Source organism: Protopterus annectens, chromosome 2.part0 (genome assembly GCF_019279795.1).
Source record: "Protopterus annectens isolate FY-2018-M chromosome 2.part0, PAN1.0, whole genome shotgun sequence".
In the NCBI taxonomy this organism is placed as follows: Eukaryota; Metazoa; Chordata; order Ceratodontiformes; family Protopteridae; genus Protopterus; species Protopterus annectens.
In genome coordinates this window covers 828,923,785-828,942,729 of record NC_056728.1, presented here as the reverse complement: position 1 = coordinate 828,942,729, position 18,945 = coordinate 828,923,785, and the positions used below count along the sequence as shown (strand labels likewise).

Below are 18,945 nucleotides of genomic sequence, written 5' to 3'. Positions count from 1 at the left end.
CAGTGGGTTGAAGCGAATCTGATATGAAATGATCTTGTTATGTAGATAACTTTGAAACCAGCAAATTGTGTTTTCTACAAAGCATAATTTCTCTAGGTTTTTGAACAGGATGCTGCGATTGACATATCTATAAAAAGGCCTGCAGAGATGTGGCCTTCACTCATATTGTTATAAAATGTGTCAGTTACAGTTAACAGGGCTGTAAATGTTCTGTTACTGGATAGTGTTAATACTGAAACCAAATTAATTTTCTAAAACTAAAACCCAGGAAAATAAAAACAGAACTAATTATTTGAAAGACTACCAGTCACTTGGTGAAAAAACTATACAGGACTAACTGTATTCGTATGAAAAAAGGCTTATTGGCATGCATTTCCGGAGTTTAAATTTAAGTTATTGAAATGGAGGACAGACATAAACGGGACATCTGATTAAGTCTATCTTTGATGAAACGCAGATACATTAAAGTTTAGTATGCTTAATATTCACAGTTGTATTTCCTGTATTCCAGTGAGGTTTTGATTTTATTCTATAGTGAAATAGTAGTTAACACTGTTTCCACATTTATATGGATAAAATGTTTTTCCTATGTGAGCTCTAACCTGTGAATGTGAGATCCAAGCCCCAGTGAAATATGTTGTTATAAGACCTAACATAAGGCATTTCGATTTTTATGTCAGGGGATAGCTTTGTAAGGGTAAAGCCTCTTTACAGCTGAGCAGCCACTTCTCATTTAGTTATGCTGTTTATAAGTCAGCCTCAAGAAAGTTCTGGAGTGTACTACAGGCCATGGTCTATACCTGCCAGTCAGATGGATGTTTCTGAGGCTATTGTGCTGTATTTATTTAAGCAGCTCTGTCTGACAACTTTTTGATTAATTTGAAATTGGATAAATAACCTCATATCAAATACTGTATTCTCTTTGTCACAGTCCACATTTGCTATAAACAATAAAAAATAACTGCTTTCTAATGTTAACCTTGCAGGGCTGTATGAAGTAGCCAGCGTTTTACTGCTACGTGTCACCATACTGCTGTAAACAACAAAATCCTTATCTCTGACTAATCAAACTATATATATTCAGTATATTCAGGGTCTGGCTGTGCTTGTGCTCTTAAGGTAAATATATAACACATATTTCATATTTAGCACAGTTTCTTTGTTCTGGTGGTTTACAAAGTTGAACAATCATAGTGACTGGTGATAGAATATGATAGAATATGTATGAGAAAACCACTGCTCAAGACCAAGCTTGCTGCCTACTTCGTTAATTCATTCATTACAGCACATTATCTGTCTTCTTTAAATTGTCAGCTTAACATTTTGGTTTCATGTGCTGAAGTGTGATTGTGAGTGGGCAACAGAATGTCCGCATCTTAACAGATAATACGTAGTAAGAATGCGAGCCATTTTGTTTTTGGTCGATTCTCTCACTTTCTCTAATATACCATTAAACTATATTTAATACCAGGCAGTGTATCTTCCTAGGGTCTCCTATGGTACATTTTTGCATGAACCTACATTATTCACATCTCATAAGTAACATTGGGTTTAGACCATGTTTCAGCTAGACAGGCATCCATTCATACCTTTACTTTTGGTAGTGTAATACGGGTATAATAAGTTGCTACAGTACTGTACATATTGTGCAGTCTCATTTCTGTGAAAAACAGGATATGCTAACACTGAACATTCACAGCTTCACCCCTTCCTGGGTGCTATTTTGCCAGTAGGGATGGCGGTTGTTGGTGCTCAGTCAGTGTTCGGGACTTTCTAGGATGTAATGTCCTCTTAGTTAGTAAGTGGTATGCTGACTGTTGCTGGGCTTAGCATATTCTGTCCCTAGCATGATCCCATTGGGTGGAGCTTCCGGAATATTAGCAGGCTCAACATTCCTTCAAAACTCAAATCTCTGAGAATACAGGGTTATTTTCCTCCTTCAGCCTTACTCCATATAAAGGCTAGGTTCCCTTTTTACCCACCCTTTATATTAACTTGCAAGATTTTCAAGGACATTTATAGGTTCAAAAGTGATTACTAGCCTACTGACCTGTGGGGACCTTAAAAAACTAGAATTACATTACCATGGTACTTTTAAGCCCTTATATTTTCCACACAAATAAGGCAGAGACAGAACTGATCAGGTATATGCTGAGGCATTTACCTGACTCCCCTGTCCATGGGAGATGAGTTGGCAAACTGGGGGTGAATTTGCACTTACCCACAATACATTTGAACAGAGTAAGAGAAGTACATTGCTTTCTGTGGAGTGGGAAATAGTTCCACAGAAATGGTACTCTCCTTGATAAATACCTATCACTCCAACATGTTCCACTTATTTTGCAAAACAGACTGAGATCCTCGAGCAGGTGTTGATGATACCAACACTGGACATGCAAATGTGTAATAGGTCTAATAGAACAGGATTTTTTGAAGCTCTGTGTACAAGCCGCAGGTTGCCTTTCCATAGCCTGTATGACTCTTAGAACAGCAACAAGACTTTGAAATGGTCTACATAATTTTTACAATTTTGCCCTATGATTTTTTTAGTGAGAAAACATGGCGGTCGTTCCAGTTTTGACAAGTGTTTGGAAGGCTACATACTCAAAGGGGTCCAGTATAACAATTACATCCCTGAATCTGGATGCAGTATCTTTAGATATAAGCTGTGCAATGCAAAAGGACTATCTTACAATAGTGGAAACATGGTTATCAAAGGACAGTTCATTATCAACAACAGGCTTCCAGATGCCTATCCATGCCTATCTATGGGATAAATTACCGGGAGTGAATTGTCAATGCAATAGTTACAAGGAGTGTCATGCTTGTCAATGGGTATGATTATACACTTCTATACATTTAGCTTTAGTCCATGGCTTGGACACCAGGTATTACTTTGGGACAAACCCTCTGGAAGGATCTTGACGTCCTCTGGGGAGTTTATGATGTCACTGGTTAGCCAAAAACATAGAACATTAGCTTTGACCTCCAACAAGTAAATGCTAAGAGGAATGGCCCCTGGACTGAAACCTGGGGCACACCAAAAGAGACAGGTCTTTTGTAGGAGGTAGAGCTGCTCATGTTAACTTACATAGATATTGACATTTTGCAGGAAGAGATTATCTACAATATCTGAATTTGGAGTGGTGCTGAAGGCCTTTGCATGGTCTAGATATGTGGGGTGTACTGTTCTGGCCTTGTCTATTGCTTCAGTAACTTTTTCGAAGAAGCCAACCAGGGTAAGTAGGGAGGACATGCACTTGAAGAAGAATCCGATCTGGGTTGAGGCGAGAGTTTGGAGGTTACCTATATCCTTATTTTTCAATTCCATAGTAATCTTTCCCATGCCATACAGATAAGACTCTTCAGGCTTAAAATTACTTGGGTCTGTTGACGCACAACCTACATGCAAAGTAGCAAATGTTGCTGTCTTCCATTCATCTGGCATGAAGCCTGTTTTAAAGCTCATCTTGAATAACTGCTGCAGAAGAACTTCACTATGTACTATCACCCGGTAAGTTTTATTTTCTCTAGGTAACATACCTGTGTGCCATTTTATATAGAAGATTGTAACAGATTACTTCTATTCCAGACTTACACCACAGAAATGCATTCTTCTGTTATTAGAGTCATTAACATTAGGTGTCAGCCCTTACATACATTACAAGGACTTCTGCATCTTGTTTGTTTTCTTTTCATCACTTATTATCACAAACGTAGATAGGGTGGGACGAAAGGGTCAGCTGCCCCTGGCACAAGGTGTCTGGAGCACGATCAACAGATGCTGATCAGATGGTAGTACAACACCTGCATTCAGAAAAAGTGCCAGAATAAAAAACTGAATGCCATCATCATATTTGTGCTACTGTATTTGTGGTATTTAAAATGTATGAAATCACTTGTTACATCTATAGCAAGTGATTTGCTGCAATTATTTAGAAAGAAGAACTTTTTTCATCTGATCAGCTTAGTGGACCTTTTTTATTTTTTTATTTTTCTGCTCAAGTTAAAGTTGAGAAAAGGGGTATCACATGGGTTACTGTAGCAGAAACCCGAACATCAAGCTATGGCTCTGCTTATTATAACATACCATCTTCAAGGCAGAGTCAGTATCTTAAAAATATCTGCTTTTATTAATTGTGAGTCTCACCGATGTAGACTCTAACAACACATATGCATGCATCTACATACAAATGCCAGCATTTATAGATGTAACAGTTATTTACTGAAAGGCAATATTTAAAAATATAGAGAACCAACAATGGAAAAATAATTTGTTTCTGACATATTATTTGTCCTTTCATAAGCTGATTTAAATAATGTTTTTCAAAACATTTTTTTGTGAACTCACATTAAATCAACAAGAATCTAAGATTCAACTTTAGCTGACTCTACATATCCAGTCACCTTGCAGAAGCGTTTGTTATCTGTGTTTTTCACAATGTACAAAGCAAGGTCATTAGGTTTATAGAAATGCACCACATGACCAGCATACCAAGACTGTTTCCCACAAGTACAAAGTGTAATGCAGTCACTTGTAAATGAAAATCTTTTTTTTTTTTAAACATCTTTATTAAATTAGCACATATGACATAGGCAATCTTGATCAGAATTGAGAAGACTGAAGTGTCATCATGTAAAACGAGTCAGTGTGAAACTCAAGCAGTTGGTGGTCAGACCTAATGTTTACCTTTACAGTGAACTTAGATGGTCCGAAAGGGACAAGTCCCCATGCATCCCCACACTCCCACTTATAAATTATTTTCTCTCTGAGATCACACAGCCTTAGAAGCCCGTAGGTACCCATTTTTTTATGAATCTGACTACTGTACGCATCTCTGAGGTCATGCAAATTTAGAGATAAAATAAATAAGGAATGGAGGTAATAGGGTACGAACTCCCTTCCAAGGCTTGCAAATTTATAACATGCAACTATTTATGTATTTGCTCTGCAGGAAAAGCTATTATAACATGCAGATATTACTTTCCTTGCATTAATGTCAGATGGTGCTGGAATTCATGTGTTTCTGCTTATTTTCAGATTTTATACTGTCTGTCATGGTGGAAAATTAATAAAGAAAACAACAAAGCACAGTACAACCATCATGGCAAGCAGCATAAAAATTCAAGGAGACTAAATAAAACTGTATTTAATAAAAATCAGGATAAGCGCTTTCACATAAAAATGCTTCATCAGATCCTCAGTATACACAAACCAACAAGTACATTTAAAAAGCACATTCAAAAAGAAAGTACCCTATCAAGCAGCTACGCCAATTAGTGATGTAATGGCCTCCATTTCAATGCTGGCTTTAAAGGAACATTGTAATTTAAGCCTGGTGCTCTATGTGCCTGTAATGTGGCAATCCACCTGATCTCCACACATTCTGTTCTATTGACTATGTCCCCATCTCAGGCAGACTCTGGTATTACCTCTATCACAGTGAACTTAAAAGAATGTCCACCGTGATCTTTAAGATGTTTAAAAAGGGCGCTTAAACATCTCATTCTCCTTATATCCCCTACATGCTGCAGGACACAATCCTTCAGTTTCTGATTAGTTTTATCCATATAGTATGACTCACAGTCATTACAAGTCGCAAGGTACACTAAGTTAGCTGTCCTGCAGTCAGCATGTACCCTAAAAACATAGCCTTTACCAGTTATAGGATGGTTATGTACGGGCCAGGGATAGATTGGAGAATGAACTATCAGACAGGGGATATCGTAAAAGAGAAATAGTGCAGAAAGTAGAGGAGGTGGATAGTCTAAGGGATACAGTGGGTACCCTCTTTTTGAATAGGGATGTGACATCATTGCATCCTAAGGTGAATAACAGACCTACATCTAAATTTTGTTTGAAATGCAGCAGTAATATTAACTTAGTTTGTGATATTGTTAAACAGAATTGGGCTATACTGCGTTCTGATGACACCATCTCCAAGGTGGTAGGTGATGCCCCTAGATTTGTTTACAAAAATAATCTGACTCTGAAAAGGGAACTATGTTATAGACCATTTAGGAAATCTTATAGTCTACCCCTGAGGTTTGGGACGTTCCCATGTAGGTACTGCAAAGCCTGTAAATATATGTCCCGAACTAATACATTTACACATCATATAACTGGTAAAGACTATGTTTTTAGGGTACATGCTGACTGCAGCACAGCTACTTTAGTGTACCTTGCGACTTGTAATGACTGTGAGTCATACTATGTGGGTAAAACTAATCAGAAATTGAAGGATTGTGTCCTGCAGCATGTAGGGGATATAAGAAGAATGAGTTGTTTAAGTGCCCTTTTTTTTTTTTTTTTTTTCAATAATCGTTTTTATTGTTTTGCAAAACCATTATACAATTCACACACTATTTACATTATGTACAATATTGCTTCCAGTGTTTTAGTTCCATTTTGAATTTTCCTATTATACATTAAGAATAAATATCATTTTAACCAAGTACAGGAAAATAAAATCACAAAAAAATTAAACATAAAAGCATCTACTATAGACAATTATAAACCAACTCAAGCCAATAATTTGTATTATTTCTACATTTTCTATCTAATCCAAGAATGTGTTGGACTACATACAGAATGTCCTGACGGAAAGTGGATAGGAACCGCTACGCCAAAATAATATTAAAGATTTGTTCCCAAATTTTTATGCTGTTTATACTTTTCTTATTATTTCTAATTAACAATTTGTGCGCTAATATATGCTTAATCGCTAACAGCCTGAAATTTTGCCATGACACCTGTGCTGGGTTCAACCAATTTGTGGCTATATATAATTTCATTAGTAAACTAATATTCATAATTACAATCTTTTTTGTTTTGTCCAAACTTTCCGGTGGAATATGTAAAATCAGAAATTCCCAGGAGAGTGTTGAGTTTTGGTAACCCATTTTTTGTAGTTGTAACTTTAATGAATTCCATAATTTATAAATGCACTTGCAACTCCAGAACATGTGTAACAGGTCTGCTGTCTGATCTACACACTGTGGACATTTAGGTGACTTTTTTGAATCAAATTTATGAAGTGTTAGATGGGTATAATATGCATTGTTAAATATCATCAATTGAGTAAAGACCAGTTTTTGCAGTGATACGGATTTTAATGTTAAGTTAAACGCCTCTACTATTTTACTATCGTCTAGGGATGGCAATTTCTCTCTCCAGTATTTCGATAACAAAATATGATTATTATATTTTCTCTCTTTTGCCATTTTATACGCTGAGGATATATATTTTCTGTCTTGTTGCAATGCTTCCCACAGATGACATGAAATAACTAGTTCCTCTTTTTTAATTTCAGAACTGGTAAAATAATTTATGGCCAAATCTTTTAACTGCCTCATTATAATTAAATAAATAATGGGAAGATTCATCTCTTTTAAGATATCATGTACCGCTACTCCTAAGAAGGGGTATAAATCTCTTACAGTTAATTCCTTAATAAATGGATATTTCTTTAAGTCTATCAGTTGATTACCAACAGTTATATTAGGATTCCCATCAAACGGTTGAAACATCATCATATATTTTAAAAGGTTCAAGGAGGCAAACAGAGTTTGAGTCGCCATTGCCCATACCTTGATGTGCTCCATTAACTCATATTTACTCAATGTTCTTATATTCAAAAATGGTACAGCTTTAACATTAATTCCCTTCCCTTTTATATGTTTATAATTTAGCAGTACCCATTTGGGTATCCATTTTCTATTTTCACTGTCCAAGTAAGACACCCTTAAAATCTTATTGGCCTGAATCACTGTATAATACATCTCAAAATCCGGTAAATCCAACCCCCCCCCCCCCCGTTTTAGGAGCCATCAGTTTCTCATAGGATATTCTCGTTTTTCTGGGTTCCCACAGAAATTTCCCCAATCCTATCTGAAATTGCTTAAAAAAGGATTTCGTAATTTTAAGTTGTGCTGCTCTAAAAATATATAGCATTCTGGGGAGAAAGTTCATTTTTATTATCGCTGCTCTTGCCATCATCGGTAGCTTCAACTTACTCCATCTTTTCAAATCCATTGTTATTCGGTCTCCAGTTGCCTTAATATTGTTGATAAAAAATTCTCTATTTTCAGTTGAGAAGTCAATCCCCAAATATTTTATTCTTTCTTCTGTCCTTACTCGTCCTATCAATGGTAGCATTGAAAAAGGTGTAGGTGTCTTTAGAGGGAATATTTTGGTTTTTTTAAAATTTAGTTTGTAGTTAGCAATTTTCTCAAAGGTTTGTATTGCTGTTAGTATTTTTTCCGTATCCGACACCGGTGTGGTACTGTATATATTTAAATCATCTGCAAAAGCAGCCATCCTAACCTTTATCCCAAGAAGTACAGGAGAATTATAAAAAACATTTTGTTTCATATGAAGAAATAAAGGTTCCAAATACAGATTAAACAGTATGGGAGACAATGGGCACCCCTGTTGAGTTCCATTTTTAATTTGAATCCTTTTGGAACATTCATGATTTATATATAAACTAGTGTATGCATTCTTGTATAAATTTCTTAACATAGAAATAAGGAGCTGAGGTATATTGAAATATGCTAATGTTTCAAATAAATATGCCAAATTAACTCTATCGAATGCTTTTTGAGCATCAATTATTAAAGCATATATGTTCATATTTTTATACTTCGCATAAGATATTAAAGTATGAAGAGTTAATGTATTGTCTGTAGTCTGTCTCCCATCTATAAACCCCGCCTGTTCTTCTGATATTATCAAGTTTATTATTTTTTTTAATCTACTAGCTAGAATAGATGTCATGATTTTCATATCAATATTCAACAATGATATGGGCCTATAATTGTCTGGATTTTTGGGATCACTATTCTCTTTCAATATCAGAATTGTTCTTGAGGCATTAAAATGAAGATCATTGCTGCCATTCAAATGATATAATTAAAGGTCTGTGAAAGTACGGTGCTCAGAATCCCACTAAAAGATTTATAAAATTCAGAGGTCATACCATCTGGTCCTGGGGCTTTATGTGGCTTTAATTTCTTAATTGCTTCTAGAACTTCATCAACTGTAATCAATGCAGTCAATTCTCCATGAGAATCCTTGTCAATCTTGGGAAAATTAATTTTCTGTAAGAACTCTTTTCTCTCTTCATCATGCCCATGAGTTTGTTGCTCACCATATATCTGATTAAAAATTGATTCAAAAATCTTCATGACATCTGACTTATCAGTATATAACGTATTGTTATGATTTATTTCGTAATTAATCGTGTCGATTTCGTCTGATTAATAATACGGGCTAATGCTTTCGAGGGAGTTTGAATGTGATTTGCATATTTAACTAAACTTCTTTGTTCATACAGTGTCAATTTTCTGTTGTGCATAAGAAACAGCTCTTTCTGACATCTTAACAACTCAGTTTCTGTTTGTTCAGTGTAGTTACTCATCAGCTCCTGGTCCAATAATTGTATTTTAGTTTCCAGATCCAGTTGTTCTTTATTTTGGAGTTTTTATAATAAGTGGCTTTCTGAATAAATAATCCTCTTAACAAAGTTTTAGTTGTAGCCCATTCTATATCTAATGGATGTTCATTACGGGGTATATTGTATACTAATTGTTTAAGTATCTCCTTAACTTCCTGTACTATATCTTCTTTGGTTAATAGGTATGGATTTAAGGACCAATTATATCCACCATGATTTTTAGTATTCAAAATATCGGTCTTTAAAGTTAAAGTTATTTTAGAATGGTCTGAGAGCTGTCTAGCTTGATTAGAAACCCTAGGGTCAAGTGAAATGAACACTTCTGGAATTAAAAAAAAAATCAATTCTTGACCACATTTTATGGCAGCTAGAATAGAAAGTAAAGTTTTCTGCCTTTGCTTGTATGTGTTTGTGTTTAAAAGGATCATACAGTTTGAAATCCGTTCTCAGTTCTTTCAACGCTACCATTGCCTGCTTATTAAAAGCAGTCGAAGCTCCCAACTTATCAGTTTTAGAATCTTGGTATGCATTCCAATCCCCCCCATCACTATGTAACAGTTGTTATATGACTGTAGAATAGAGTAAATTGAAGCTATATAATAATGTTGGTTCACATTTGGGGCATAAACACACAAAAGTACTATCGGCTTATCCAAACTTTCAGATTTGAGAACCACCAAACACCATCTGCCTTCTTTATCTATTTTGTCCTCCAAAATTTCTCCTTGAAACTGATTCTTGATTATAATTGCCACCCCAGCACTATTCGTAGTCCCTTCCGCCTTTACAACCTTCCTAATCCATTTCTTGTCCTTCATTGTTTCCCACTGGTCATTAGTCAAATGTGTTTCTTGTAATAGAATAAAACCTGCTTTTGATTTAAAAAACAGATGCATAAACAGCTTTCTTTTTTTTATGTTCTGGAGTCCTTTAACGTTCCAGGAATCTATTATCCACATTCTAAACTATAAATTGATGAATAATGGTATCTATTTTTTGTTTTCCACCTTAAATTGACAAGTGTTGGTATTACGTGAATTTTTTGGAAGCGAAACAGCCATCCCATCCCTACCCAGTGCCTATCCACTATTCCTCCGGACCAGGATGAACATAGGTTTTTCACATTGGATAAAATTCCCCAAGTAGCTAATCTACTAATTCTATTAACTAACAATAAAATAGCATGCAAAAAACCTACACCAACTATATCTATGTCTACAAAGCCTAACCCAGACATTCCCTACTAAACACCGCACTCAAGTAACTACAGCTCTGAACATTTCCCTAATATTCATGTAAACTAATTGTACCTGACATGTCAAATAATTCACTTTTAACAAACTTTAAATTCAGCAATAATATATTAGCATTATAATTACTTGTTCCAAAACCTTTTAACTAACAGTTCACCTAATAAGCACACAGTTGTTATACATTTGTTTAAAACAAGCCATTATTTAGGTCAGCTATTTATCTTCAAAACATTCCTACAATATTGCATTTAATTTTTATAGATCATTACAGTTAAACATCACCTATATTACACATCTACTACTACTGTTTGCAAATTATGCTATATATATATATTTTTTCCTTTTTTTCCTTCCCTTTCTTCCCCAAACTGATCAAGGTTAAAAGATACTTATTTATTCACTTATTTACTCACTAAATAAAACACAGTAAGTTACAAAACAAGCATGCAAAGGAAAAAAAAAAAAAAAGGAGAAAAAAATAACACAAAAAATAGACTGCATTACCTGGATTTACCACTAAGCCATAGACTCTTATACAGCAACAGCCAAACCATACATTTTTATCCATACAAGACACACTTTACCTCATTGATCATTTTACAGTCATTTTAGCATCAAATGAGTCCCAAAAAGCTTCGTTTTCGATTTACAGCAGCTCTTCTTGCTTCCCAGCAGTTGCAGCAGTTCAGGCAGTTCATTTTTTGAATTTTCGTGCTCACGACGGGGGAACCAATTCGCGATCGGACCTCTCAGCTGCACCACGCTCAAAACGGTCCCCCTGCTTCCTTTACCTTGTTTCCTGCTGCCTCATGGGTCAGGAGCGCTCGTTGAAGCCATAAAACTTCGTGGAATCTTCGTGTTTCAGCTAGGAAGACGAGATTAAAAGATAAAATGGAGAATTACCAGGCCTGCTGAAGAAAGAAGAACACACAAAGGATTTTGAAGCCTCGGATCCTCATAAATGAAGTCTCCCATTCACTCTAATGCAGGAAGAAGCCAGGATGGACTGTTCAATTTTCAGACGGTGGCACAGCCTTAAAAAGCTTCAAAAAGGTGGGTCTGGCTTCTTTTTTTGTATTTACAGTGTATTTAATGCCATCAAGAGTAAAGATTAAACTGTTAGGATATTTCATTTGAAATCTAATGTTTTTGTCAATTAGAAACTTACAGTATGGAGCCAGCATTTGTCTAGACTGTCTTATTTGTGTTGGTAAATCCTGTGTTATAGAAACTTTATAACTTTGCCACATTATAGATCCCCCAGATTGTTTTATGGTTAGAAGTATTTTATTCACATCCTGGAAGTTTAATATTTTGACATACACAGGTCTTGGTGTATTTGAAGCTTGGGAATTCCTGTAAGCTCTATGTGCTCTTTCGATGACAATTTGCTGAACAACCACAGAGTCCTTAAGTAATGTTTCAAATATTTGTATGATAGAAGTGGTCAGATCATTATATTGGATTGATTCTGGGATCCCTCTGATGATTATGTTGTTACGTCTTGATCTTGCTTCCAGGTCCAGAATTTTGTTTTGCATCATTTGAATATCAGCCTCATGTGATTCAGATCTTTTAGTGAGCAATGTTATATTGTCTTCATTTGCTGCTATTTTGGTTTCTGCTTTCTCCATTCTTGTCAGAATCCGATTACATGTCTCACTAAATGTTTGTGTTTGGGATGTTAGGTCTTGTAAGGCATCTTGTATAGGTAATAATGCAGACTTAATTTCTTCCATCATAACCTGTTGATCAGATTTCGCTGATGCCCCTGTTTTTGCAGTCTCTTGCTGTCTAAATGTTTTCTGTCTCTTAAATATGGATTCCTTCTCTGGAGACTGTAATGCTGACAGTTTAGTTTTAGTAGTTGTAGCGTCCATATTTTTATCTTCTTTTGACATTTTGAAATGCTGCAGATAGAGATGATTACCAAGTAAAGGTTTCAGTAATGAGGTAGTTCAGTCCTTTGTTTGGTGCTCTGTTCAGAATCAACCAAGCAATCAGTTCCAATCCTGTTGTCACCAAGTATTTTTTTTCAATTTTTTTCCTCGATAAGATCGCTGACTTCTAGTAGTTTATTAATTGCTGTCAATTAGTTGATTAACTCCAAATGTACATCCGCAGAGTTGATTTTTGTTTCTGGTCTTTGGAGAGCTGAAGTACTGCAGTGCTTATAGAATGGCGGCCATCTTTGTCTCCTCTTAAGTGCCCTTTTTAAACATGTTAAAGATCACAGTGGACATTAAGTTCACTGTGATAGAGGTAATACCAGAGTCTGCCAGAGGTGGGGACATAGTCAACAGAACAGAATGTGTGGAGATCAGGTGGATTGCCACATTACAGGCACATAGAGCACCAGGCTTAAATTACAATGTTCCTTTAAAGCAAGCATTGAAATTGAGGCCATTCATCGCTAACTGACCTAGCTGTTTGATAGGGTAATTTCTTTTTGAATGTGCATTTTAAATGTACTTGTTGGTTTGTGTATACTGAGGATCTGATGAAGCATTTTTATGTGAAAGCTCTTATCCTGATTTTTATTAAATACAGTCTTATTTAGTCTCCTTGAATTTTTATGCTGTTTGCCATGGTGGTTGTACTGTGCTTTGTTGTTTTCTTTATATATTTATTTGGCACAGTTAGACCTTTATTCGTTGGTCTTGGTTTGGTCTACATGGAAAATTAATAAGATGACCATTTGAGGCAAAACTCAAGAAAGTTCAAAATGGCATCTTACAGTATTTGGCAAACTGCGTTTAAAATACACACTTTAATTATAAAATAAATAATTCAGATTATGTCATTTTGGTAACGAGTACTGTAGAAAGAGACACCTAATAGAATCTCAGCATATAATGAAGAGTTCTTCATAATGTCTACATATAAGCTGGAGACATAAAAAGCCTACAAAGCCACCATGTTATTTTCTGTCTGTGATAATGTGCTGCTTTTATTTATTTAGTTTTTTTTTTTTAATTTTTACTTTCTGATACAGTTTGCATCTGATTCACTTAAGCATAATGAAGCCACTCTCTCTGGTCCTTTGCCAAAATTGTTTCCTGCAGGAATCATGATACAGAAAAATATCTGAACCACATTGTTGTTAATATCTTTGTCGTTTCAATATTGAAATTTATTCATGTGTCTACTTAAACTTCCCTCCCTTCTGCTCACTATACAGATGTTTATCAAACAATCCGCATAACTGGAATGTCACAATTTACATTGTACAACCTAGTTGTCTGGCCAGCATAACAAGACTTGAGTCAGATATTGATTTAAACATCCCAAATAATTTTTAAAACTCTTAAATTTTCATTCTTTTAGAAAATTTGGCTCGGGTCTCAAAATTCTCAGTTGTGTGAAAATTATTTAGTTCATTGTAGCTTAGCCTTAGTTAACTGATAAACTCTACACACAACATAGCAATCAATTGAATTTTATTGAAAAAACTAACACTAATGTAGATTTGGTGACTAAAGTAGCTGCTCTGAAATCCTAGAGTAATCTTCTTAGCTCACTGAAATATCTGAAAAGTAGAAAAGGAAATGCAGTGCATTATGCTTTGAGGCCAAGAAAATATCCACATTTTTTGCTTACTCTCCTCAATGCAGCCTTCAAGATGGTGACATTAAAGGATCCAGGAAATCTTATCAAGGGACTTCAAATATGTTTTTTTACAAATTACAGACCTTGCCCACCAAATCTTCAAATACCTCAAACACCCCTCTATCTGAGGATCCAAAACAATCACACAAAATGATATTCCCATTAGCCAAATCTCCACACACTCACCATGCACCCCAACTATGCATACATACTAGTTCAGAAATCCCACAAGCATAAGGGGAAACAGCTGCTGCTGCTGATATGAAAGCACAACTATTATTGTATTCTGTGCTTGCACCATCCCTAATTTTGTCATTTTCAATACACAGAGGTGCTGCTTGGTGGTCAGTACTCATAAACAGCAGCAGTATTCAGCAAACGGTGCCGTCCATAGGTAAAACTATGTGAGTGAGGACTCCCTGATTGGTTCCATGGCAGTGTACCCTGTGATCCCATCATGAACACCAGCAGTATTCAGCAAACGGTGCCATCCATAGGTAAAACTATGTGAGTGAGGACCCCCTGATTGGTTCCATGGCAATGTACCCTGTGACCCCATCACAAGGAAACCTATCCTCACATTAGTGTGATGCTTCCTTACACTGGGGTGCAAACTTAAGTTACTAGCAGTCTGCTCAATATTACAACATTCTTATACGTTCAGACACAGTCCTACAATAATGCCACATGTATTTTGGTTTGGAATGATGTGGAATAACCCTGTATAATTTTCACTTCAAATCTGATATTCAGTCACATCCTACATTTTGTTAATTTGCTGCAGTTGCAGCCCATTCCCACAATCATGCTTATATTAGGCCAGATTCAACCCAAAGTACTGAGAAGGTGCTTCAACAAACAATGGCAATTCCATTCAAATCCACTTTGGTGATATATATATATATATATATATATATATATATATATATATATATATATACACACACACATATTTACACACATATATTTGTGTATATGACTCCCTTAGACGACCCCCAATATTTGAACTCCTAAGGTCACTGTAGCTCTTTTGTGGCCACAGTGGGAGTTTTGTTATTACAGAAATCCATAACTGCGTGATTATATTTGTTGTGTGCAGGATAACTTTAAGCAACTATATAGCACTTATATTAGCTTCTCATTGTACATAGTATAAGTACAGAAACTGATGATTTTTCCAAATGGGGACTTTTCCCAGACTTAACATGCAGGAGAATTTGCCACCTGGTGACCCTCCCACTGACTCTGTTGTATTTTATAAAGACTTTCTTAGATTTTCCATTTTATCTACTAGATTCAAGCAAATTAGCTCCATGGAAAACAAATCAGAAACTGTAAATGAATAGCAGTGCTTGAACTGCATGCTGGTGTTCACACCTTCCTTTTCTGCTGCAATATAATCACTTTTTCTCCAGATGAATACAGAGTATCATTAGAAATGCATATACTTTCTTTTCTGGCTTCTTAGGAATCTCAGTTGTGGCCACTAGTTGTATAATTCATAATCTGCCAGCGTAATACTCCTGCATTCAGGCCTGACTGACATTACCTTTCCTGGCTCATCCTAAACAAGGCTTTTTCACTCATAATACTGAAATCTTCGAATAAACAACAACACATCTAAATAAGGGAAAGTAACTTTTTTATGTATTTTGGGCTCTCTTTGAATGCCCTCCAGCTAACCAACAACTATTCTACGTCTACTTCCTCTGCTTCTTGGTTTTGGGATGGAAAATGGAGGTGGATCAAAGCAAAGCTGCTACAAGCATCACATATGCTGTCCTATATGCTAGGGAATTTTTTTTTGGAATGCAATTGCCTCCAGCCATACTTCTATGCTAAATGATTGACTGCAATCTGCCACATGGAGTAGGCAGGCCAGTAGAAGTTAACTCCTTTACATACACCCCCTCCCTGCACACACCTAGCTACTGAGTCACTAAAATAACTCAGGCCACCTGAGTTACAGACAGCTCCATCCTTCTATGTCATGGTGCACAGACCAAGAAAAGCAAAATATTTTTCATGCTTCTGCATGCACCTGTGTTTCTTCTTATTTTTAAACATGATACACGTGCGTGTCTTCCTCTCAGAGAAGACATGCAGTAGGCTTCATCCTAGAACTTGAGCTATTGAAATCGACTTATGTTTTGGTATCATTATAGCCTTCCCTTTAACCTCTTGTCTTTCAGAAACAGATCTCAATATTTTCATATTTAGCAGTTGTGCCTAAGTGGGCAGGGTGTGTAAAACAAGTTTGCAGACATAATGACAGGTTGTCTGTCCTATAAGGCTCAGTCTTTGCAGTCTAGCGCTTTCAGAAAGCTGACATTCCTATTTTCACTGAATCTTAATTTGCTGAGTAACTGGCAATGTGTCTGAAACTTTTTTTTAACTGTCCTGACAGTACAACATTGCAAACATTATTTTCGTTGTTTGAATGCAAGTGAAACAGTTTAGAATAATCTCGTAACCCTCGGATTAGTGCATTTAAATGTGCCTGAAGTATATATTTAAATGAGTGGTAGCAATGCTGTTGTTATGGACTTCAAGAAATCTTTTTCAAAGGTTCCAGTGCTCCTCGCTTCCGTCAGTGAAGATTTTCATTTTGGCAAAGTCTGGAATATAATTTTGGCAGTAATTTAACAGTCTCATTACCTTCCTTACTTCTATCACAGTTAACAGGTTTGGCATGTCCCAGATAGCTGTTTTCTGATTAAAATGTATTCTGTAATAATGTAGAAAATTATGTGATACAGGTAACAGGCTTCCCTCCATAATCACTTCACATGATATAGGTAACAGACATCTAAATAACCCAGGTTAGTTTTATGAGGTCCAATTTTCAATCCTTCTGTGGGGAAGATAAGTCCAATATGAGTCCAAGCCTGCTGATTTCCTCCCACTATAAATGTACATTGATGTTATGAATCCTAATGCATTAGCAAGGTCCAGAATACAGAGGCTACACTGAAGGCCATAAAGAGCTTATGGCATGCAGGAAGTTGATTACAAATCATTGCAGGACTCACTAAAATCTGAGAGATTCCTGGAGCATTTTTAATTAAGTGAGTGTGTGTGTGTGTGTGTGTGTGTGTGTGTGTGTGTGTGTGTGTGTGTGTGTGTGTGTGCGTGTGTGCGTGTGTGCGTGTGCGTGTGTGCGTGTGTGCGTGTGTAGTCTGGAGTAATCTGCCATGACCCATCACACTTACCGACCTGCTAAACTAGTGAATTCAGTACCTTTATGTGATGAACATACAGACGTTTATTTTGTGGTTTGTAGTGTCTCTGGCTAACATGACACTGCTTGCCTACAGGATTTGTAGCTCCATCCAATAATACTATAGTTTCTGCAGGCTGATCACTTCATAGGTTGCCATTCATAGGTAAGTACTAAGCCAGCTGCCTTTTTGGGCCATTTTAAGCCCAGCTAATTTCTCTTCCAAAGGTCAGAATCAAACCCTGTATCTTGTAGATGTGAGGTTAACCTCCTTAACCATTCCTACATGAACTGTTTGTACAACACTCCTAAATACTCATTTGGCTCTCATCTTCACTCAGACAGCACTGTTACCACTGCACAAAACTGCTCATGCAAAGATGGTGTATATTTCACTACATGTCATCTGCAACATACCAAGTGACCAGGTCGGCCTTTAATTTCTGATGCACAGCACAGTGTGGAGCAGTATACACTGCCACTGTGGTATATATAATGAAGTAGCATTGTCCAAAATGCATTTTTGCAGGAAGGTTATGCATCCCTGCCCTCCGTATCTGTGGGTAGAGATCACTATATATATATTCTGATACTGCACTAACTCTAAATAAGGAAAATACATTGATTCCATTTCCTCTGAGTTGCTGTACCCTCAGAGGTAGTATATTAGTGAGTAGGTGAAGGGGACAGAACCTCGAAATCAATATGTACAGGGCAGTCACTCCCCTCTACAAAAATCAGTTTCATCATCGTCTTCTTTCGGCTGTTCCCGTTAGGGGTCACCACAGCAGATCACCTGTTTCCATTTCTTCCTGTCCTCTGCATCTTGCTCTGTCACACCAACCACCTGCATGTCCTCTCTCAGCACATCCATATACCTTATCTTAGGCCTTCCTCTTTTCCTGTTACCTGGTAGCTTCATCCTTAGCATCTTTTTCCCAATATACTCAGCATCCCCCATCAGCACATGTCCAAACCAACGTAATTGTGCCTCTCTGGCTTTGTCTCCAAACCTTCCAACCTGGGCTGACCCTCTAATATACTTATTCCTAATCCTGTCCACCCTCGTCACACCCAGTGCAAATCTTAACATCTTTAATTCTACCACATCCAGCTCAAACTCCTGCCTTTTTGTCAAAGCCACTGTCTCCAACCCATATAACATAGCTGGTCTCACTACCTTCTTGTAGACCTTCCCTTTCACTCTTACAGGTACTCATCTGTCACAAATCAATCCTGACACCCTTTTCCACCCACTCCATCCTGCCTGTACTCTCTTCTACACCTCTCTTCCACACTCACCGTTACTCTGAACTACTGACCCCAAGTATTTAAACTCTTCCACCTTCGCCACCTCTACTCCTTGCATCCTCACCATTCCTCTATCCTCCCTCTCATTCACACA

General features: G+C 36.6%; 1 protein-coding gene across 1 annotated transcript in view; it reads right to left on the bottom strand.

The window, feature by feature from the left end:
* Positions 1–18,945, bottom strand: part of SLC1A1 (solute carrier family 1 member 1) — an 827,126-nt gene that overhangs the window by 462,931 nt on the left and 345,250 nt on the right. The gene's annotated exons all lie outside the window — the stretch shown is intronic.